We start from the raw sequence: 23,291 nt of genomic DNA, 5'->3' as shown, positions 1-23,291 counted from the left end.
CGAATTATCTATTTATTTTTAACTGAGAGGATTGAAGGACATCATGGCCTCCTTGGGTGAAGTTCCTTGTGAGAGAACTCCTCGATCCTCCTTCCCTCTCACTGATATTCCTTCATCTTGTCCTCCCTCCCTCCCTCCTCTCACCGTCCCGTTTCCATCGCGGATTGATATCAGTGGGCGAGGGCGTGGCCAGCGCGAACGAGTGAGTGAGTCGGCACGAGTTGTGTAAAAGGGCGTGGCCAGCGCTGGTCACGTGGGCCAATCAGAGCGGAGGTGCATATTGTGGAACGGAGCCGTGTGTTCGTGGTGAAGGTCGTGTTCGTGTTCGACGAAGGGTCCACGAGAGACATGGACCATGGAACGGGCCCGTTCAGTCCATCGGCCTCGTTCACAACTCCTGGGACATCCCGGTGAAGATGGAGGATGCTGAGAGGGCTCGTTACGGTCAGACTTGTCCCAAACGGATGTCTCTGTTCCTGTCGCCATGTTCTCCCCTCTCCACCTTCCCCAGTGAGATTAAACCGATAAACTTATCGATTGTTTAGACCTGGTGTTGATATATTACAGGTACGATGGGTGAAATGTTCCCCTGTATCAAAGATCCCCCTGTGTGAGGGAGGAGGCCGAGACGCTGTAACCGCCATTTTATATTCACCTCTTCCCTTCCCGCCATTTTGTATTTCCCTCCTCGTCCCCTCGTTTCTCTTTTGACCGTTTTCCTCTTCGTGTGATGTTTAAATCATGAGTCTTGGTGAATCTCCGTGTTCACTATTTAACGTTTGGTTCGTCTTGGTGGATCCTGAACAGAACCAACTCGGTTCGAGCGTTATCCATTCGGGTGTGGGCGTGGTTTAACTCGGGTGTGGGCGAAGTTGAACTCAAGAAACGTCGAGAATGGAATTTTACAAATCGGGTGTGGACGTGGTTTCACTCGGGTGTGGGTGTGGTTTCACTCGGGTGTGGGTGTGGTTTCACTCGGATAAGAAACTTCGAGAATGGAATTTTACAAATCGGGTGTGGGCGTGGTTTAACTCGGGTGGGCGTGGTTTAACTCGGGTGTGAGCGTAGTTTAACTCTGGTGTGGGCGTGGTTTCACTCGGGTGTGGGCGTGGTTTAACTCGGGTGGGCGTGGTTTAACTCGGGTGGGCGTGGTTTCACTCGGACTGTCCATGGAGACGAGGGGTGATGTGATTGTTCGGTGGAGGAAACGCTGCCCCTCCCATCATGTTTACAGAGAATGTGTTTATAAAAACACATTTATCATGGATAATTATTCACACACCGATTTTAATATAAAGCTGTGTGTATGAAATATGTTAATGAGGGATTGTATTTTCATTTAAAACATCTTTATGGTGGAAATATAACAATGAACATTTGTCATCATCTGAGTGCACAACATTCAAACATTTGAAGTTCAATGAGTGTGATATTTGACGTGTGTGTGTGTGTGTGTGTGTACATTGTGTGTGTGTGTGTGTGTATATGTGTGTGTGTACATTGTGTGTGTGTGTATATGTATGTGTGTGTTTGTAGTGTGTGTGTGTACATTGTGTGTTTGTGTATGTGTGTATGTGTATGTGTATATGTGTGTGTGTGTGTATATGTGTGTGTGTGTGTGTGTATATGTGTGTGTTGTGTATGTGTGTGTGTGTATATGTGTGTATGTGTGTGTGTATGTGTGTGTGTATGTGTGTGAGTATGTGTGTGTATATGTGTGTGTGTGTGTGTGGGTGTGTGTACTGTGTGGGTGTGTGTGTACTGTGTGTACTGTGTGTGTGTGTGTACTGTGTGTGTACAGTGTGTGTACTGTGTGTGTGTGTGTACATTGTGTGTACACTGTGTGTTTGTGTACATGTGTATGTGTGTGTGTATATGTGTGTGTGTGTGTATGTGTGTGTGTGTGTATGTGTGTGTGTGTGTGTGTGTGTGTGTGTGTGTGTTTGTGTACATGTGTATGTGTGTGTATATGTGTGTATGTGTGTGAGTGTGTGTGTGTGTGTGTGTGTATGTGTGTGAGTGTGTGTGTATGTTTGTGTTTACAAGGTGTTTTGGTTATTTTGACTCATTTCCAGAGGAGGTTTCATTGGTTCATGAAGGTTATTTGAGCAACAATTCCATCTGTAAACTTCCTCCATTGTTCCCTGTAACATGTACAAGGGACAATACTCGAACCTTTTCATCACATGGATTCATTCAATGACACGACACAGGCTTTTATTCAAAAAATGTTTTATTAAAAGGGCACAAAAGTTTAAAATTTGACAAATCACTTAATTAAAGAGCAGGACGTGCGTGTACAACATTCAAACATATAATCAGGGGTTCACACACGTTTTTAATAACAAGGGATTGTCATCTCGCACCGTCTGTCCGTGTCCCTGTAGCTCAGAGAAGGAAGAAGCATCACATGATGTTATATGGACATGTAGGTGGCGATGTTGGCTCATAGAAGGAAGGAGCATCACATGATGTTATATGGACATGAAGGTGGCGATGTTGGCTCATAGAAGGAAGAAGCATCACATGATGTTATATGGACATGTAGGTGGCGATGTTGACTCGTAAAAGGAAGGAGCATCACATGATGTTATATGGACATGAAGGTGGCGATGTTGGCTCATAGAAGGAAGGAGCATCACATGATGTTATATGGACATGAAGGTGGCGATGTTGGCTCATAGAAGGAAGGAGCATCACATGATGTTATATGGACATGTAGGTGGCGATGTTGGCTCATAGAAGGAAGAAGCATCACATGATGTTATATGGACATGTAGGTGGCGATGTTGGCTCATGGAAGGAAGAAGCATCACATGATGTTATATGGACATGTAGGTGGCGATGTTGGCTCATAGAAGGAAGAAGCATCACATGATGTTATATGGACATGGAGGTGGTCATGTTGGCTCATAGAAGGAAGAAGCATCACATGATGTTATATGGACATGTAGGTGGTGATGTTGGCTCATAGAAGGAAGAAGCATCACATGATGTTATATGGACATGTAGGTGGCGATGTTGGCTCATAGAAGGAAGGAGCATCACATGATGTTATATGGACATGTCAGTGGCGATGTTGGCTCATAGAAGGAAGGAGCATCACATGATGTTATATGGACATGTCGGTGGTGCTGTTGGCTCATAGAAGGAAGAAGCATCACATGATGTTATGTGGACATGGAGGTGGTCATGTTGGCTCATAGAAGGAAGAAGCATCACATGATGTTATATGGACATGTCGGTGGTGATGTTGGCTCATAGAAGGAAGAAGCATCACATGATGTTATATGGACATGTCGGTGGTGCTGTTGGCTCAAAGAAGGAAGAAGCATCACGTGATGTTATATGGACATGTCGGTGGTGCTGTTGGCTCAAAGAAGGAAGAAGCATCACATGATGTTATATGGACATGTCGGTGGTGCTGTTGGCTCAAAGAAGGAAGAAGCATCACGTGATGTTATATGGACATGGAGGTGGTCATGTTGGCTCATAGAAGGAAGAAGCATCACGTGATGTTATATGGACATGTAGGTGGCGATGTTGGCTCATAGAAGGAAGAAGCATCACGTGATGTTATATGGACATGTAGGTGTCGATGTTGGCTCAAAGAAGGAAGAAGCATCACGTGATGTTATATGGATATGTAGGTGGCGATGTTGGCTTAGAGAAGGAAGACGTGTCACAAGATGTTATGTTGTTGCTTGGGCCGGGACGTCGGCCGACGAGCTCGACCACCAGATTGAGCAGTAGAGTCGCCCGGAATTCAGATCGTCGCCCTGGATAAGTCCGGAGTCGACGGGTCCTTTGTTTTGGACCGTGAAGCGTCAATATTTCCACCACGTGGTACAGGGTTATTTGCCAAATCTTCAAAATACCGAGAGACCACGTGGCGATCCACGGAGTCTTCACACCCTCGACGGAACTCGAACAGAGACGAGCCGCTTCGCGCGCTCGATCCATGTGCGATTCCGAGCGGTTTAATCGCCAAGAACCGTCGGTCCCGATGTCCCCTTACCGCGGCACATGTCCCCTTACCGCGGCCTTGCTAATTTTCCCAGCACGCGACACGCTCAGTCAATGAAAGAATTGACACGAACGAGCTGAAAACATTGAACAAATGGGGGGTTTATTTATAATGCAATGGGGGAATGAGGGGAGCACTTCAGGCAGAGCTTTACCGAATATAAGAAATACAAGTTTATACAGCAAAGGCACGAAAACAATTCACTACTTACCAGACGGGCCCACGGACACACACACCCACACACACACACACACACACACGCACACACACACACACACACACACACACACACACACACACACACGCACACACACACACACAACCACACACACGCACACGCACACACACACACACACACACGCACACACATACACATACACATACACACACACACACACACAATAAGTGGTGGCTAATGCCTTTATTTATACCCCCAGCTCGGAGGGAAGGTGAGCTGGAGGTAAGGGTCTATATTGGACCTTTCCGGCTGACTCGGTCGGCGCCCGTCCCGGCCACCAAAACATCGACTCCGTTCGGCGGATGGTCCCTCTCGAGTTCGACCCTCTGGAGGAGGAGGAAGAAGAAGACGTTAAAGACGGCCACGACTAGCTCAGACCTCTCAGAACACGATGACGACGACAGGGACTTCTTCCACGATGACAGAAGCGCTTCTCGACCTCCAAGGCCACGATGACGACGACGACAGGGGCGCTCGCTGTATGGCTCCGATTCACTCACTCCTTTTTATGCGCTCCCCCTCCCCCTTCCCGGCGCGGGGAAAATCCCGGGCAGGAGTTGATCAACCGTCAACAATTTTTTTTGCTTGGTTGACGTTTAGATGGAATTCATGTTGTACTTGCGCAAGCTCTCGTCATCCTGGTCCAACTCCTGGAGCTCCTGAATGGATATCTATGCTGGAGGCTTGTGCAGGGCTGGATTTAGACATGTGGTGGCCCCTGGGAAACCTTCAGTTGTGGTGGCCCCTGGGCAGCCTTCAGTAGTGGAGGCCCACCCTACCTTTGAATACTAAAAAGGTGACAAGACATATTTACAGTCATCCATAAAGTATATTTTTCAATAACAAAGAATCGGAATAAAAATGTACATCTTTAAACATCATGATCAATCTATATACGTACATGTAAAATCTAACGAGTTTCGGGGGTCGTTCTTGCATGCCCAGAACGAACGAGTTTCGGGGGTCGTTCGAGCATGTAGTTCCTATGTTTCAAGTGTAAAGAATCTGAATAAGCCAGTACATGATCAATCTATAAGAATCTGCGAAGTTCCGATGTTTCAAACATAAAGAATTTGAATAAGCAAGCAGGCACATCTTTAAACATCATTATCAAACTATAAGAATCGACGAAGTTGGAAGTTCCCATGTTTCAACAATAAAGAATCTGAATAGTGTTGTGAATAAGCAAGCTGGTCAATCATGATCAATCATAGAATCTACAATCTCGTACAGTACCAAATACCTATATTCACAGACCACTGATGAGACCACCAGCCACTTTACGAGACTTGACCCTTGCAAAGTCTTGGATCAATTTGTCGAAGTCAATCTCTCTGAGAATGTCACATTCAATGCTCATCAAGGCCAGGTGACTGAGCCTATCATGACACATTGTAGGACGTAGTCTGTTCTTCCTCTTCTTCTTCTTTTGGCTGCTCCCGCTAGGGGTCGCGACAGCGGATCATCCGTCTCCATTTCGCTCTGTCCTCCGCATCTTCCGTTGTCACTCCGACCACCCGTATGTCCGCCCTCACCACATCCATAAACCTCCTCTTTGGACTTCCTCTTCTCCTCCAACCTGGTTCCTACCTCCATCCTCAGCATCCTTCTCCCGATATACCCCGCTTCCCTTCACCCAGTGATGAAGCCACGATCTCCTTCCGATATTGATCGTTCCACTGGTAGTACTCAATGACAGTTTCAACACGTTCACCTATTCACCTAAAGAGAGATTGTAAGCCATCATGATTCCCACACACAAACACTTTGTGCCTTTGATCTTACACGTGTCTGGACGAGTGAGAGGCAAGTCATGACTACCAGCACTCACTCCATTTGGTTTCTCAAACGAAAGACATAAAGCCGCACAAGCATCGCGCTGCCACTGCATCGAATGAGTGGAATCGAAATGGCCAAACTCTCTTCTCAGGCTCAGTGTTTCCTTGTGGCTCCTCATCCCGCAAAGTAGATTTACCTTTGTCAGTTGCAGTCTTCGTGGAGTTCGAAGTGTTTCACTCTGAAACACAGGCATGGAGCTTCATCTCGGCTCGAACCCCTCACAGATTCCTCGCACATCGACCTCCTTGTCCACCCTTAATGCACGTACAGTTTTACGCCTCAGCTCCCTGAACAGCTCAGCTATTCAGCCTGGCCTTGCGACTCTGATCAATGGTATCCAGTGTCCCATGAGAGGCAAATTTCTTCTTCACCCTTCGGTGAGTTCCAAGACATCTCCCGGCAACATCAAGGACTGTGGTCTTGAAGGCACTCCACCACTCTTCAGGATCCACCAAAGCACCCAGATCCCCCAATCACCACTCAGCATGTTCGCAAATTCTTCAGCCACCCTGTCATCCTTGAGCTTGCCAACATTCTGCCGAGGCTGGTATGGTACCATTCTCCTGGATTTAAGCTGCAACTTCAGAGTTGCGACAACAAGCCTGTGGTCCACATTGAGGAACTGAGCACTCTGGTCGACCATGCAGTTCTGGATCATCCTCCAGTGACCATCAACAAGCACACGGTCAATCTCCTTTGCCACATCACCAGTGTTGCAATACCAAGACAAGCGATGAAACCATTAACCAGCCACCATGAACCAAACAATAACGCCTTGACGAGGTGTACATGCATCGAACACAGTGTACATGATGATGTCGTGATGCTCACCTGCATGTGACAAAAAGCAAAAACTTAATGATCATGCCACTGAATGATTATGGTTGTGGAGTTGAGAAACTACAAATGTAGATATATATGAACACAGCAAGGTACGTACCATCATCGCCGTGCCTCCTCGACAAGGACGACAGCACGTTGTTGGCCAAGGGTGGTGTATATGTCAGACATTGGAGCGTTGCATTCAAAAAGCAAGTGTTGCCACCATTCTTGAGACCCTCACCAATGCCTCCAATTCTTTGCCACTCCAAGGACAGCTCAACTGGTGGGTGAAGGTCCAGGGTAGGAACATGTTTCCCATTCGAATGGTCATCTGCAGGAAGCAAAACTCAAATATGGTGTCATATATATTTGGCATCAACATCATGACATCACGATATGAGTTCAACAATACACCGGTGTAGATCCAGAAGGTCAAAAGGAAAACAACAATTTCCCTTCATTTGGAGCATCTTCAAATCATTCCTCATCATGCACTTCACAGCAACATTAAAATCAAGGATGAAGAACTTGTCCTTCCTGGAAATGACTCGGAACGGTCCCCGATAAGGAGGTTACTCTGACAGTGTCGTCACGTACACATGGGTACGAGATGAGAGATCTTTGGGCAGATGCGTGGAACTCTGCTGAGCTCTGGAAGGGATGTAATGCAACTCATTTATTGTCCTTCGCAGTCAGAGAGTTGGTGTATTTTCGTATGATGTAACATCATTTTCACTGTCAATTAACATTCCCACAGGAAGTTTTATTCCTGATTCCCTGAACACTTCAAGTCATAAAAATCCATCCAATCAAAACTCAAATTTTGAAATGATAGATCAACGTGTGATGTCCACTCAGAATTGGCCAGACTTGCAGAAGTGTATCTTTGCATCGGAATGCCCAATGTTCTGATCTTGTATAAACGCAAGAGCAGAGACAATCTGATACATGATCGGCCAAGAGAATTGTTCAGAAAGCGTATCATTTTGAGAGAGGAAATCAGTGTTTCTCCTTCAACGTACTCCATTGTTTTGGCTGTCCAAGTCATTCCATACTTGGAAACGGAACATTTGCACATCATTTGGATGAGAAGCCTTGAGCAACAATATTCTTTCATTTGAGAGCATGTCCCAATCATTCCTCATCACGCACTTCACAGCAACATTTACAATGCAATGATGTGTTGCAGATGAAGTGCACCATGGGGGTCAACTGGACAGGCTCACGACGGAGGCTCCAGTGGCCTCCATCCCGTGCAGATGAGGAGTCTGACCGGAATGAAGCATCCTCCATTTCGCATCGTTGGTATGAGCCTGCCCCGATCTCAAACGATCTCTTCAAGTCAGCAGGTTCAACTTTGATATCTCTAAACGAAATGAAGTTTCCATGATAAAGTCCACTAACATGCAACACACACTCTGGGAGCTTGACTCTCTTTGCTGGCACAGAAGTGTCAACAGACTTCTTTTCCTGACTCATGATTTCTTCCTATTTTCTGTCGCCAATAACCTGAAAGCAAAATGACATTGATGAGTTGTCACAAAGCAAAGTGCGTTTCATCTAAATTTAATGAGATATCTAAGAATCGAATGGCTGATATGGGATAAGCTGGTTTCCACCAGCAAGAACATACAACATGCTTGGGAATACATGGAGCGTTCAATGTAGGCATGGGCCTGGCCGTGAATGAATTACCAAAGGCCAAAGTTGGACATGACAGCAGAGCGTCAACACCAGATGTGTAATAATTGCATCAGTTTCATAACAAGAGATCCAAGATGGACGCTCAAAATTTAAATTCAGAGAGCAACCAATTCTCAAAATGTCAGAAAAATATCAAATGAAGTATTCCAAAATTCTCGTATATGAATCCTACAACTCTTGTACAAATATATTATGCAGTTTGGAGAATAAAATGCTTCCAATAAACCGAGAAAAAAACACTTACTTTACGGAGAGCTGCGACCCAAGCACCGACGACTGGGCTCGCATTTTGGAAGGAATGAATCAATTTCAGTTTAACTTGATGTACGATTGAAAATATTGCAAAAACAACAGCATGGCAATATTATGCGGAAACAAAGCTGCACCCACATCCCACACAATGTTTGTTGATCACTGTTTGGAGAATGAATCACCAAATCAATCATCATCAAACACAAGTGTGCGAGGCACTGATATATTTATTTCCTTCGTACAGATGCCTATATTGTGCATAATTGTTCATTTTTTAAAGAAAATGCGTGATAATGTCGTTAATAAATTGTACAAACCACGAAATGATGCTCCGAAACGTTTATCGTGTGAAAACTGCATTGAAAAGTGGGGTCACACACGTTTTTATGGTGTATAGTTGAAAAGTTATGAATTTGTCACCGGAACAGAACTAAATCCAAGATCGCCGCCATAAAAACCCCATGGGACAATATTTCGAAATGGGAACATCTTAAATTTTGTTTCTGACACTTTTGTGCATTTAAAAAAATAGGTGGCATTGAATATTCCAGGGGGTGCATGGGAAGGCCATCTGGCTACCAAACTAAACTGGAAGAGGATGTCCATCGACACAGTTGGGCACCAGATATGGATGGCCATTGGCTTACAAAGATCTCTGAAGGGTGAGTCACACTGTCATATCAATGACATTCACACATCCACATACAATGACAGAAACCTCTCCAAATCCTGGTCTTTAACTGATATCCTTCTCCGACTGCATGATCATCATGTTTTGTGTTGATTCATTTTACCTTTCTGTCTCCGTGCATGACGTTCTTGCTGTGGATGTAACTGAACGCAGAAGCCGCCTGGAAAGAAAGGACTGACTTCATGGGTGGTTACACAAATAGGAGTTTCCAAAAAAATCTTACATATTTAAAATATCCTGTTTTTAAACCACACGAAAAACATCACAAATAACGAATCCCATCAACATCGGCTCAGCTCACCTGACGAATATGGGTCGCACCTGTTCCTCAGTCATGAGTGCACCTTTATTATTGAGATAATGAAGCAGATCACCTGTGCAGACAATCAAACAGATACTGTGAGTGACTGAAACCTTTCAGTGAAATATACACATTCGCCAACAATCATGTGTAGCACTCGTTATTTTGGAGGATCACCGATGAGAGAGAAGAGTTTGTTGATTGAAAAAGAGGGAAGAGTGGTTTGGGGGAATGGGTTGGATGGTCACACTCTCCATGCTAAAATCGACAAAACAAAGATATGATTTATTTTTCAACATTGTAGCTTCTCAAAGGCCATACAAGCTGTTACAAGTTACCACCGCTTTCATGGCTCCTGATGCTTGTCTCCCTGGCTCCGTGATGAAGTAAACCACTTTCCTACAAATGGGGAACTTCATTATTTTCTTGATGGGTAAAATGATTACCCTTGTCAGTTCAAAAAATCTTCTTCTCTGAAGTGGCTGAACAGATTTAACATACTTTACACGTATTACCGTCTCTCCAAGAGGAACAAAACGTTCACACACATGACAGCATCTGTCACATGGTTTGGCAGCGATATTGGATTTACCCTGAAACCTATAAAAATCTTCTTCTCCAGAACAGCTGGACAAATCGCGGGGAAACTTCACACAAATGTTCCCCAAGCCATGTCTTTCGAGTTTGTTAAGGAATAGATCAGTCACATGGTTTGGCAGCGATATTGGATTGAAGGAAAATACTAAATAATGTTTCCTCTGGAACCGCTTAATCAATCTATGTGAAACTTCACATTTATGATCTGGTAGTGATAGAGAATAAATAGTGATCTCTCCAAGAGAGCGACGTCACGAGAAACCACAAACGCCAATTGCAACCCTCAACTCGGGCCAGATCCTCACGCCCAAAGTGGGTTTACCGTACCAGTGAATTAAACGTGGCAGATGGGGAATCGTGCCTGCAACAATGCGGCAGTTAATTTGGATGTGTGAACCAATGCTGCATGCTGCCTTACGTGGGCTACCATGACCAATATTGCCTTCTGGGAATGCTATTCGGACCAACGCAATGCAGGATAAATCGGGACGCATTCAACACTTCAATACTTTATTCCACAGCAAGCAAGGGAATGTAAAGAGCAGAAAATGATGGGAGGAATGATTAAAGGAATGCAGAGGACAAATGCAAAGGAGAGCAAATGGTTGGGGGGGATTGTTACCTCAGAAAATGGTGAGGGAAATCATACATGAAATTACAAGAGGTTGAACACATATAAAACACATGAAAAGCACATTATACACACATATACATTTTTCCCTTGCCCTCTACCGATCATACCCGACCCCAGAGTAATTATAAACAATCACTTAACACATAACTACAATACTGGATCAAGGAGGAAGACACAGAGAGATTGGGTTGAGGGTGAAAGAGAATGCAGAGGTTGTTAAAAAAAAGTTTGAGGCACTTTGTCGAGCCGACACTCCCGCTGAAATCGTTCCTTTTGGAGCTATCTTGCCCAAACTCGCACCTCGTGTCTACTCTTGCAACTGAGCCCCGTTAGTCTGCGGTCCCAAGTTGGAACCTGTCGGGCGAGCGTGATGTTCTGCGGCTTCAGGACAGCTCGTTCTATGTAAATATTGGCAGGCTTTGAGGTTTGGAAGGCAGCGCTGGAAAATACGGCACTGGGGCGATGTGAGTAAAATCAGGTGGAAATGAGGAAGACGTGAGATAGGAGAGAAAGTGGGGTGGGTGAGGTTTGAAAATCTGCTCTGGTGGAACAAAACGAAAAGTGGAAAATGTCTCTGGGAACAGGCTCTCAAAAATCTGATCTGTCTCAGGCGTTTGTCGAAGTGAGAGATTTTGCCAACGATCAGGGTTTATATCCCGCGCCTACCCCTCAGTGGCTGTTTTCCATTGGCCATGCAATGCTGCATTCATGTCTCTCGAAGGGGCGGGTGCATGAAGGGGTCGAAACAATCTCTACCTGAAAGACTTCTGTCTCTACTTACGCCGGGCATCGCCATTATTCTGCTACGTGTCAGCAAATGAGTGAACGGGTTTGTGAGCAGGTGAGCAATGAACGTGACTGGTGAGTAATGGAAGTGAATGGTATTAAATGGAAGAGACAGAAAGATAGAGATATAGAGGTGGATAGGAAGAGGGAAAAGGAACAGACACTTATGCTGCCGACACACGGACAATGCATATTGATCACATTGATAGGATTTCGCTTACTCCAAACAGAATAATACATAAATAACTAATATCTATGTGTGTGTGCTTCCTTTCCCTCGGGGGGTGCACGAAGTCCAACCCTGGGCCACAACCGTCACACGACCCCCACCTCTCCAGTCATACTCTTCTTAGGCTATTCAAACCTCCTCCATTCCTCTTTTTCTCCCGCTCTTTCTTCCCCCTTATTTCACACAACTCCCCCGACTCTCACCCTGTTTTTGTTTAGATTCGCATTCCTATGCTGGAAAAAAAGAGAAAAACGAATGCGTTGCGTAACTACGGCTCGCCATTCTCCCTTAAACATCACTTATACTTCACATTCGGATTCTGCACATTTGTAGAGAAAACTTTGAGTTGACCAGGTGTGCACTCTTCCGCTCATTTGAAGTCCAGAGTTATTTTTAGTGGCTCCCCACTGTCTGACATCAACACCTGCCCGTAATGTTGATGGCACTCTTCCGTCTCAAGGGTTCAAATACTTACACTGGGACCACATGGTCACTCAACACGTGGTGAGTCCTTTGACCCATGTGGCCCACATTTGAAGAAAAAGCACGGTGATCTTCTCTTCACCGTCAATGGCAACAAATTGGAGGAAGCACGTGGCCACTCAATGTGGGAGTCTTCTTTGTCCACGTGGCCCACTTCGATGAAAAAGAACGATGGTCTTCTCTTTGCGGTGAATAGCAACGCATTGGTGGATGGGACCACGTGGCTGCAGAATGTGGGAGTTTTCTTGGTCCACGTGGCCCACTTCCATGAACAAAAAGCTTGGGTCGTCTTGCAGCAATGGTGAGTCTTCGACGTCCTTGTTTTGGCCTTTTTATTGCAGAAGGCCCGGAAACTGTGAACTTGGCTCTCAATGTAAGGTGTCACAACATTACAAAAGCATTGGGATGTATTTACCAACTTTACCTACTTTTTCCTTTTCATAACATTCACTTGGCTCTCTGCTCCATCACATTATACACGTCAATCATCACTCTCCAAATATTTCCAGTGTAAGTGCAGTGGCACCATCTCATTGCAGAAGAATGAGTTTCTTTGTTTGATTGTTTGTTCCGAAAACGTTTCGAAACTCCTGGGCCAATCACCTGTATCACATTGTTTTCATCCACAAAAGGTCAACGTCACAATTAAAACGTTCACTTCCAAATCAAATTGATGTAAAAACATTCTTTGGGGAATGGAGTTTCGTACGTCGGGTGGAACGTGCTTTGGGGAATGGAGTTTCATTCATCGATACAAAATTATAAAATAAAACTATTGTTTAGATTCTTATGGGTTTCGAGGAAGCACTCAGAGGAGGAGATGATGATTCTCAGTTGACAAACGTCGAGTGTCGTGTAAAATGTGCTTCACATGAAGGAGACAATGTAAAGCACACGTGGTCGTATCGAAGGGGACATGAAGTTTCCTGTCTGCGTCTGGAAACATTTACTTGTACATTTTATAAAGTGTCGGCCATTGTTTGCTCATACACTTAATACCACGAAACGAACAATCACTCTGGAATCATTCAAAGTTTATTACCTGGTTTCACATTACCTGGTCAAGACTGTGCTCTTCACTGGAACTTTCGTCATCTCTCCGTTTCCGTTTATCATTCTGCCATTTCCCAGCCATTTCAAAATCCAGAGAAATCCTTCGAACGACGCCTTGTCCGATGATCTCTTGAGATGGCTGTGATGTTATTGAAACGACGTGCCACTCTCCTTCGTTCTCTCTCTCGATACGTTTTCTTTGTCTTCTCATTTGTCGTTTGGAGAAAATTGTTACCTGATTGTTCTTTGATTTTGAAGAACCTCCTGAGGGAGGGAACCCACTGTCATGCCAGAGCTGCACCAAAGCCTTCAGCATACAAGTTCCCCCTGTGCCATCTGAGAGTTGACATGGGGTGTCACTGTTGTTGCAGACTATATTGAGAGGATGCTCAGATCATGAGTTGTTCTGTGGGCAGCTGACTACTTCCTCATATGTTGCATTTTTTTTTCTCTTTGCATTCCTTCTGATCCAAACACAACGCCGAATCACCTCTGCTTGAGTTGGCAAATGATTGGGAGAAAAGTGATGAAGAGGATATCCCAGTAACCACAGCCTTCTTCTGTCTGACCTCAGTGTCCTACTTGGAGCGGTTGTAGTAGAACTGAGTGTGCTGACTGTGCTCTCACTGCTCCGGCCGAGCCCGTCTTTTCTTCTTCGTTTGCGACTCATGATCGCTGAGGACCTCTTTCTTTGTTATCTCTCTGCAAATGAAACAATTGTTTAAGAACATTACTGCGATACATAATAACCAAGATATATCGTCAGATATGAGCGACATAAATATACCTTACACAATTGAATAAAACTAAATAATTGTACATTGTAAAATTACAAAAGCCTTTATGTGTAATTTAAATTCTAACACAGGGTTTATAAACAAATTTTTGACAGGTATTCATGATATTTATTCGCAAAAGTCACAGAAGACAGTTAGTTTTTGAAATAAGGACACAATAAGGCCGAAATACAATTTCAGAGGGAGGTCGTCTTTGTATTTTATTAAAAGCAAAGAATCAAATTCCACATCTTTGGGAAATACTGAGTTTTAGATGAAAAAAAATTCACAGAATGTCTCAAAATATCATTTCTCAAAAATTGGAACTGAGTGTCAAGGAAACAAAATTGTGACATATTGTTGGGACTGTCTATTGGTGCATGTTGTGTGTGATGTGCTCGGTGCATCCCGACCCGACTAAACGCACTGGACGTACGTGTAGGCCGCGGCGTGTCTCCACCTTTGTGGCCATGGTCGCACCGGCATTTGTCGTGTGGGTCTCGGGCTTGTTCACACCACTAGAACCGATCGGGTCAACTGCACCCTCGTTCCATGGAGGTCCAGCGGGCAAGAACAGGAACAGGGTCGACAGAGCTCCACTCTTCCCCCAGGATCACTCACCTGTACCGTCGGCTTAGATCTGCTGCTCCTGCAAACCGCGGTCAATGTGGGGCCAAGGTGTGGACAGAGGGGACAGGAGAGAGTTCGGAAGAGGCGGAGGTGTGCTGTCTCACAGATGTGGTTGAGACACCCTTGCGGCAGCGAGCGTGGTCGACGTTAATATTACATCACATGGCATACAATGTAAACGGTGGTGTTCGCCATGGGCCACAGTTTGGAATTGTAAATAAGTCGGCATGATCATGGCCACGTCGTTGGTGTGTGTTGTGTGTGATGCGTGTTCTAAATATCTACCCATTGAGACTCTCAGAGATTACCTGTAGGCCAGGGTGTGTCCCTACCATTCGCAGCCATGGTCGTATTGGCGTGTCATGTGGGTCGCGGCCTTGCACATAGAACCGGCAGGGATTTCCCAGTTCTGTCGTTTCACGGACGTGGGTTAGTACAGGGTCGACGTCGCCCTTTTTTCCACAGGATCATACACCTGCGCCATTGTTTGTGATCCGTGGCTCCTGCAAACTGCAGTTAGAGTGGACGGGTGGGGAAGGGGAGAGGGAGGCCATGGGAGGGTGGAGGGATTTTTTTTTTTTTTTGTATACCTTGGTCGAGGCTCGGATGAGAGCTAACACACAACTCACAGCAAGGAGGCATGAGACAAGAGGGGTGGGAGTGGAAGGGACAAAACATTGGGGAACAGACACAGGTGAACTGTGGAAGGGAGAGGGATGGGGATGGGACGGGGAACATGGCGAGGAGAAGATGGACATTACAGGGACTTTCAGGAAGGAAAGCAGGAGAATTGAAGGAAGTGGGCTTGGGTGGATTATCGGGGGTAGAAAAGATCGAGGATTTGGATGGGGGAAGATAAGAGGTGGTGGTGAACAGCTGTTTTGAAAGCCTGGAGGGAAGAATGGGAAAGAATAGAGTGAGGAAGTTTATTCCAAAGGCGGGAAAAAAGAGGAATGAAAGAGTGAAGATGAGCAGTGATTCGTGATTTTGGTAGTTTTACCAGAAGGGGGTTGTTGGCGGACCTTGAGCGCCCTGTGGAAATGTGGTTGGGACAAATCGCAGAGAGAGCAGGGGGGCAAGGCTGGAGAGGAGTCGGTAGAAGACAGAAAGACCACCGACCAACCTGCGGTGATTGAGTGAGAGGCCCAAAGACTCAGCTTCATTGCGGGAGATGCCAATGATCTTAAAAGCCCTGGTTTCGACAGCGTGAAGTCGAGAAAGGTGGGAGGCAGGAGCACCAGCCCAGAGGGGAGAGCAGTACTCCATCAGGCTACGGACAAAAGCTTTGTAAGTAGTCAGGAGCTCAAGAGGGCCGAGGAAGGACTTAGCACGACGGAGGATTCCCAGTCGGCGACTGGCTTTTGAGGCAAGGTTGGAAATGTGACTTTCCCAGGAAAGGTCATGGCAGATAGTGAGACCCAGAAGCTTGAAAGAAAAGACTTCTTCCAGAGGATTGTTGAGAAAGTGGATGGGGGGTTTTGTAAACGGTCCTTTCGAAGAGACATAGTGAGAGTGTGAGATTTGTGTGGATTGAAAGACATGTTCCACGTGTTGGACCAGTTTGTGATTTTATCCAGATCTGCAGTGAGCGAAGAAGCTGCTGCTTGCCGGTCAGAGGGATGACAGATGGTACGGCAGAGGGTGGAGTCATCGGCAAAGAGAAATAGAGGATTTTCCAGAGAGTCCGAGAGATCATTGATGACACGGAGAACAAGAACAGGGCCCAGAACGCTACCTTGAGGAACTCCAGCCTGCACAGGAAGAGGGGATGAAAGAACTCCATTTAGGGCCACACGTTGACTGCGACAGGAGAGGAAGTCTGCGAGCCATGAGTGGAGATGGCCTTGAATACCATGGGAAGAGAGTTTGGTGAGTCGGGCAGGGTGCCAGACTGTGTCAAAAGCACGTGATATGTCCAGGGATACGGCTCGGATTTCCTGTCTGGCATTGAGGACCTCCATCCATTGATGGGAGAGCAGTAGCAGCATATCCAGGGTCGAGTGACCTGGTCTGAAACCAAATTGATGATTGGAAATCAAGCCATTGGAGAAGAGGAAGGATTTCATGTCTGAAGCAATGATGGATTCCATAACCTTGCTGATGATTGGGAGAAGGCTGATTGGTCTGTAGTTACAGGGATCTGTTTTTGCACCTTTTTTATGCAGGGCAGTGATGTTAGCAGATTTCCAAGCAGATGGCAGATGACCTTGGGAAAATGAGAGGGTGAATAGAACAGAGAGAGGGTGAGCAAGAGCAGAAGAGCAGGCTTTGAGGACACGTGGGCTGATGCCGTCTGGACCGGTTGCAGAATCTGACTCGAGGTTTGAAAGCAAGCTCTCCACCTTGTCAGGAGAAAAGGATACAGAGTCCAGGGACAGTTGGGTGCGACTGGGTAAAGTGGGTAGAGATAGTGATGGGTTTGGGACACAAGATTTAGCTGCAAACACCGAGTTTAGACATTCAGCTTTATCACGTGTGGAATCAGCAGTGCGGCCATTTGAGGTAAGGGAGGGGATGGAGGCGGAACAAACACCAGAAACAGATTTGATTAAACGCCACCAGGATTTTGAGGAGGGAGAGAGCTTTGAGAGTTCAGACTTGAGATGAGAAAGATGTTGTTTTCTGGCTCTCCTGAGGGTAGATACACACTTGTTCCGAGCTTTGTGGAAAGAACTGAGATTGCCCTCAGTTGGGTTTGCTTTCCATGAGGCAAAGGCAAGTTGTTTCAGGACAACTGCCTCACCACAAGCTTCAGTAAACCAAGGGCGGGAGGAAGGGTAAGACAACTGAACACGAGAGGGGATAAATCTGTGCATGAGGGAGAGCAAGTTTCTTTGAAAGAATTCCCAGGATGAGTTGATGTTTGAGAAAGTAGTGATAGGAGACCAGTCTGTAAGTTTGATGGCTGCTCGGAGACCCTGCCAGTCGGCTTGAGTGAAATGCCAGACTCGACGGCGGTGAGGTGGTTCTCTGATGACAGCCAGAGAGATGTCCACTTTAACAAGGACGTGGTCAGAAGAACCAATTGGAGCGAAGGAAGAGCAGCAGATATTGTCAGGGAAATTTGTCAAAATCAGATCCAGAAGAGATGGAGTACCATTGGTTGAGATCCGGGTCGGGAAGTTGACCGATTGAGTCAGTCCCAATGAGTCACAGAAAGCTTTTGCTGATGTCCCATGGCAGGTGAGAGAGGTACCCACACCTAGCCAACTGGCGTGATGACAATTGAAGTCGCCACATAAGAGGAAGAGAGAGTTTGGATGAGAAGATAGAAGATGGTCCATGTTTTCGGAGAGTGAGGTGTAGATGGAGTCATCACTGTTCGGTGGACGGTACAGTACACATATAAACATGAGGTGGGAGTGGAGGGGAAGCCGAAGCCAGAGGTATTCCTGGGGGTGTGGGGGAGTGAGAGCAGTGCAGGGAGAGTGAGGAATAGAGTCTTTGATGAAGAGAGCAACACCTCCACCAGGACGAGGCTCAGGTCTGTCATACCGTAAGAGGGAGTAACCAGGGAGAGATACTTGAGAGTCAGACACGTCATGGGAGAGGAAAGTTTCTGTTTGGCAGATAATGTCTGGTTTGTCAGTGGCAACCTGCATGGAAAGATCTGAAAGGTTTGAGCGAAGGCCCCGGATATTTGAGGTCCACACTTTTAATGAAGAGGTAGGGGAGGAGGCTTTGGGTGCAGGAGGTGGAGGGGGCGGGGGAGGGTAGGACGAGGGATGAGGGGGAGGTAAGGAGGGTTGCTGAAGGAGTGTGGGGTATTGCAGAATAGCGAGGGAGGGGGCCGAATGAGGAGGAGAGAAGGCTCTGTGGTGCTGGGGGAGAGGGGGACAAGAGACAAGGAAGATGGTAGTTGAGGATTTGAGGAGGTGGAGTGAAGAGATGGAGGTGAGAGGGCAGTGGAGGGAGGCAGGTTGGTGGATGAGAGGGGGCAACTTAGAGAAGGAAGAGTGAGGGGGATGAAAGGTGGGAGAAAGGTGAGGGGGAATTTTTGAAAGAGGTGAGAGGGAGGGTTGGAGGGAAAAGAGTGGGATGGTTGCTTTGAGAGTGAGAGTGAGGGGTGAGGGGGTGAGTTGGCACTGAAGTTGGAAAAAAGAATGGTTGATGGAAAGCGAGCATCCATGGCAAACTGTGGTTTTTAAAAGTTTTAGGTCAGAGATGCGATTTAACACAATTCTTGATGGATGCAATGAAGGCGAATTCAGAGCATGGAGAGAAGAAGCGTTGTAATAGTTGGATTTTTTAGGCAAGGAATGAAGGAGAGGTCGAAATGAGAGCAGTCTGTTAAAATAGCAGAAGAGAAGTGCATTGTGAAACAGTAAAGAGTACCACATGTGTGAGAGAGGAAGATGAAGCATTATAAGATCGTTTTTGTTGTTAATATTAATGTATGAGAGAGTTCAACAGATTAGGTCATGGAAGTGTAAAAAAAAAAGAAATCGAGGAAGACGAGGAGGAAGTTAAGAGGAAGAAGAAGTCGCAGAATCGGGAGAAGGTGAGCGTGTTGTTGTTGTTGTTGTTGGGTATATATATATATATATATATTTTTTGAGATAAGAAAGAGATTAGTTGGGAGAATGGGGGATGTTTGGAAAGTGGGGAGGATGAAAATTGAAGGTAATGGGGAGGATAGAAATTGAAGGTAATGCGGAGAAAAAACAAACAAACAAACAAAAAAACGATCGAACACCGAGTGGAACCGGTAGGCCTCAAACCTAGGACTAGGCCTCAAACACCAAGTAAGAACGTCGACATAAATACTCACAAAATAGCACGATTTTTGAAACAAAACCGAACTAGGAACACACATTAACATGTAGGTGAGAAAATTAAACAGTTAAAACGGGACAAATAACAACCGGAACTTAACTTTGAGAATGTCAGCAGGGAGCCCCGAAGGAGACCTCTTGCCGCTCAAAACCGGAGGGTGGGTTTTCATCGGCAGGGTGGGTTCCACGAGAGGCAAACGGATGTTATTATTGACCCCAAGCATCAATACTGTTGTGCCAATCATGCTCTTTGGTGGATCAAAGTGTCATCAGGCTGCATCTCTATCTATATCTAAACCTGCATGTACTCATCCCGTGGAAGGGGTGAAGGGATGCCCTCTCATGATGTGGTGCTTCATAAGTTACTTCTTTAAAAAAAAAAAAATTAATTACAAAACTAAGGGAGGGGGATAGTGAGGGAGAGAGAGGTAAAGGCCGATGGGGTATAGCAAGTTAATACAGTGACACTAGCAATTGGTAACACGAAGCAGGTTTGCAAAAATGTATTTTTTTAATTTTTTTGTGAAATGAAAACTGGGCGGGGGCAGGGAGATAAAGGAAGTTGAAGAGAAAGTGTGAGTCGATGGGCCGGCAGTGGGCAGGCTGAGGAGAACAGTAGCATAAGCAATGGCATCATGGAGCAATTTAAATAAGGGGGAGGGATTGGGAGTCCGGTATCTGGTGGAGGGAGGTCAGCAGCATAGACGTGTGAGTGACCCAAGTGTGAGGGCAAGCCATCAAGTCGGGCCGTCGGGGTCTTCTCCAGTGAATGCACATAGCATATCCAGGGACATCAGCAAAGTCGCTCTGGAGATTTGAATGGCCGCTCGTTGAATATTGTTCACTCCTCAGCTTTCTAAAATAAGGGAGTTATGTGGAAACCATTTTTCTCGAGCTCCGACGGGGAAACCTTGTATGTCTCATTGTGTGATCTCCAGATGTTCCTCTAAAAGTCTTCACAAGAGCTTATATTTCTGCACTTTTTTCTTCACAATAGCTCCGAATGCCAGTTCCAAGGATTGAGAGTCTTTCAAATATAATTGAAACATCAAAGATCTTAGCTGGGTATCCTTGTGTAGTGCAAACTAGATCTGGTCTGTGGCTTTCCACTTTCTCTCTGGTGATTAATTTTTCCCTTTCACAGTTCCAGCCACTCTTGTCGGCCAGTCCAGTAAACATCTCACAGAGAACATGGAGAAGTGTTTCTAACTCCACTCAGCACAGCCTATAGGTTCCGTCGGCCTCAGGACTTACCCTGGTCAACGCGGCTCTGACTGGGTCGGTGTTGGAACGCAATTGGAGTGCTGCTGGCGTGTGCCGAAATCGGTCCAGCCTTAAATTGTACAGCCAGGTGTGAGAGACCGGATCATTGCGGAATGCAGCCGCACCGAGACCGTAAACTTGCTGGGAATACCAGCGTTTTCTAATCGTGTTGCGCCAACCGGTGTTCGAAACATTCCCGGAGGCGTCCACCTTCAGGCCTAATCTGGTGAAGCGGGATTTTAGGGAAGGGCCAGTGGAAGACCCTATAGAAATGGCGCGGGTCACACTATCGAGAGAATGGATCAAGGCCCAATCTTTGGTCGCTCTAATCCGTGGGACAGCGAGGGCGAGACTTATCAATCTAATTCCTCTGTCCCGTGTTTTTGTCTACAGAAAACCGTCCGGAGTCTGTGTTGGCATGTGGATCGCTCGTTTAACCGCCATCCTGATTGTTCGGGTAATTTCGTGAAGCTGATTTTTGGGGGTGTCACTGTGTCGTTATTGGTGGAGGAGCCTTGGGACGACATGGTTTTTGATTAAAGCAGCGCGTGTCGTCGCTCTGACAGGAGCAGCTCTGATATTGTTCAGCCAATTGTTTCGGGTCGAGGCCAAGTCTTTCAGGCAGAAAATTGATGCCGGGCTAATCATGGTGCCGAGGTAACTGACGTGTTGTTCTGGGGCCAGCGAGGCAATCTCTTCCCCTTGGAGGGAGGCGCCGGTGGAGTCCATTTGTCACAGTTGTACATCGAGCTGCGGTCACGACCGTGTTGTCTGTAGAACCCTTTGGTTTGGGCTAAATTGAGGTCTCGTCAGGTGTTGTCGCAAAACTGTTTGACGATGTCCAATTTAACTTGCATACCCTGCCAGCACCCACTGACTAGTGTCAGGTCATCGGCGAAGGCTAAACAAGCCAACCACTCCAGACAAGTCCTCTCCCCAGTCGACCTGTTGAGGCCCTAATGTTACTTGGAAAAATTCTGGTGAACAAACGGGAATGCAGCTCTTCTTAACAATAATTCATGGAAATAAAATTCCATCAAAGAATGCACCTTCAGGATGTAAATATAAGAGCAACACAACAAGGTATAACCTGCTCGTGGCCACGACAAGCTGTTCGCAACCACGCACACTGACACGGATGAAGAAGATTTCGGAAATGAGGATTGGGCAAGGGCAGGGTGAACAAGTGAGCAGGGCACTGTTGAGAAGGCAGGTTCGGAGCTGCAGGGCACGAACAAACCTGTGGGCCCATTGAGAATGAGCTCTCTCCTTGTGCGATCACAGACGTTACGAACAATCTCCATCTTCCAAGCCAACAACCGCTCTTATCTTCAAGGTGGAGGGGGGTTTGGTAGTGGGTAGTGGTTTCCGGAACCTCCTCCTCGGCTTAACTAAAATCTAAACAGACAGCGTTTCCACCCCTGAATTTATGAATTACTTGACACAAACAAATCCAGTGCCAAGGCGTTCTTTATAATAACTGATACCAAACAATCGGCTCCCCCCCCCCCCCGCCAAACCTCATAAACATATCGCTGCATCCAAAAATCTGGAAATGTAATCTGCAATTCACATGAAGTAATCGTACATTCCTGTTGGTGGAGGGGAGTGAGGGTGAGGAGTGAATGTTATCCCACCTGGTTATCTCTTGTTATGGAGCCTTCGTTTTTCAGGAAATTCAGTCAACGAGGAATCTTGAAATGATTTTCAAGACATGGATCATGCACCATGTACTCTGGCTTCATCAACAAAATGTTGGGATCGTCAAGGTAGAACTCTTTTGCAGTCTTGTGGAGCTGTAAAGTGTGGAAGAGGTACAATTAAAATTATTCACTTTTAAGTTATTCTGCTACATAATTATTTTAACGTCAGGACCACAATTCATCGAGGATCATTCAGGTCTTCAATCAGTTTCTTGTTCCTCTGGAGAAAGCAAATCCGGCGTCCCTCCTCTGGAAAAGGCAAATCCGGGTGTGCCTCCCCTGGAGAAGGAAAATCCAGGTGTGCCTCCTCTGGATAAGGAAAATCCAGGTGTGCCTCCTCTGGAGAAGTCAAATCCAGGTGTGCCTTCTCCAGAGGGAACTCAGAGGCCTCAGAAGAAAACTCTTCCTGTTCTGCAAAGCTCTCATCTTCACTTGTCAGCTCAGGTGCGTGAAGCGAAGGCTCTCTCTCTCTCCTCCTCCAGACTCTT

General features: G+C 46.1%; 1 long non-coding RNA gene across 2 annotated transcripts in view; it reads left to right on the top strand.

The window, feature by feature from the left end:
• Window positions 1–182: 182 nt before the first annotated feature.
• LOC147007773 (uncharacterized) overlaps window positions 183–23,291 on the top strand; it is a 97,805-nt gene continuing 74,696 nt past the window's right edge. For both annotated transcript variants that reach the window (XR_015053880.1, XR_015053879.1), the window contains exon 1: window positions 183–510. This is a non-coding gene — a long non-coding RNA (uncharacterized LOC147007773). The remainder of the gene's footprint in view (window positions 511–23,291) is intronic.

The sequence above is a fragment of the Eptatretus burgeri genome, chromosome 25 (genome assembly GCF_056783735.1).
Source record: "Eptatretus burgeri isolate ZD-2024b chromosome 25, Ebu_testis_v1, whole genome shotgun sequence".
Taxonomy (NCBI): domain Eukaryota; kingdom Metazoa; phylum Chordata; class Myxini; order Myxiniformes; family Myxinidae; genus Eptatretus; species Eptatretus burgeri.
Note: the sequence above shows the minus strand (reverse complement) of the source record. Positions and strands in the feature narration are given on the sequence as shown.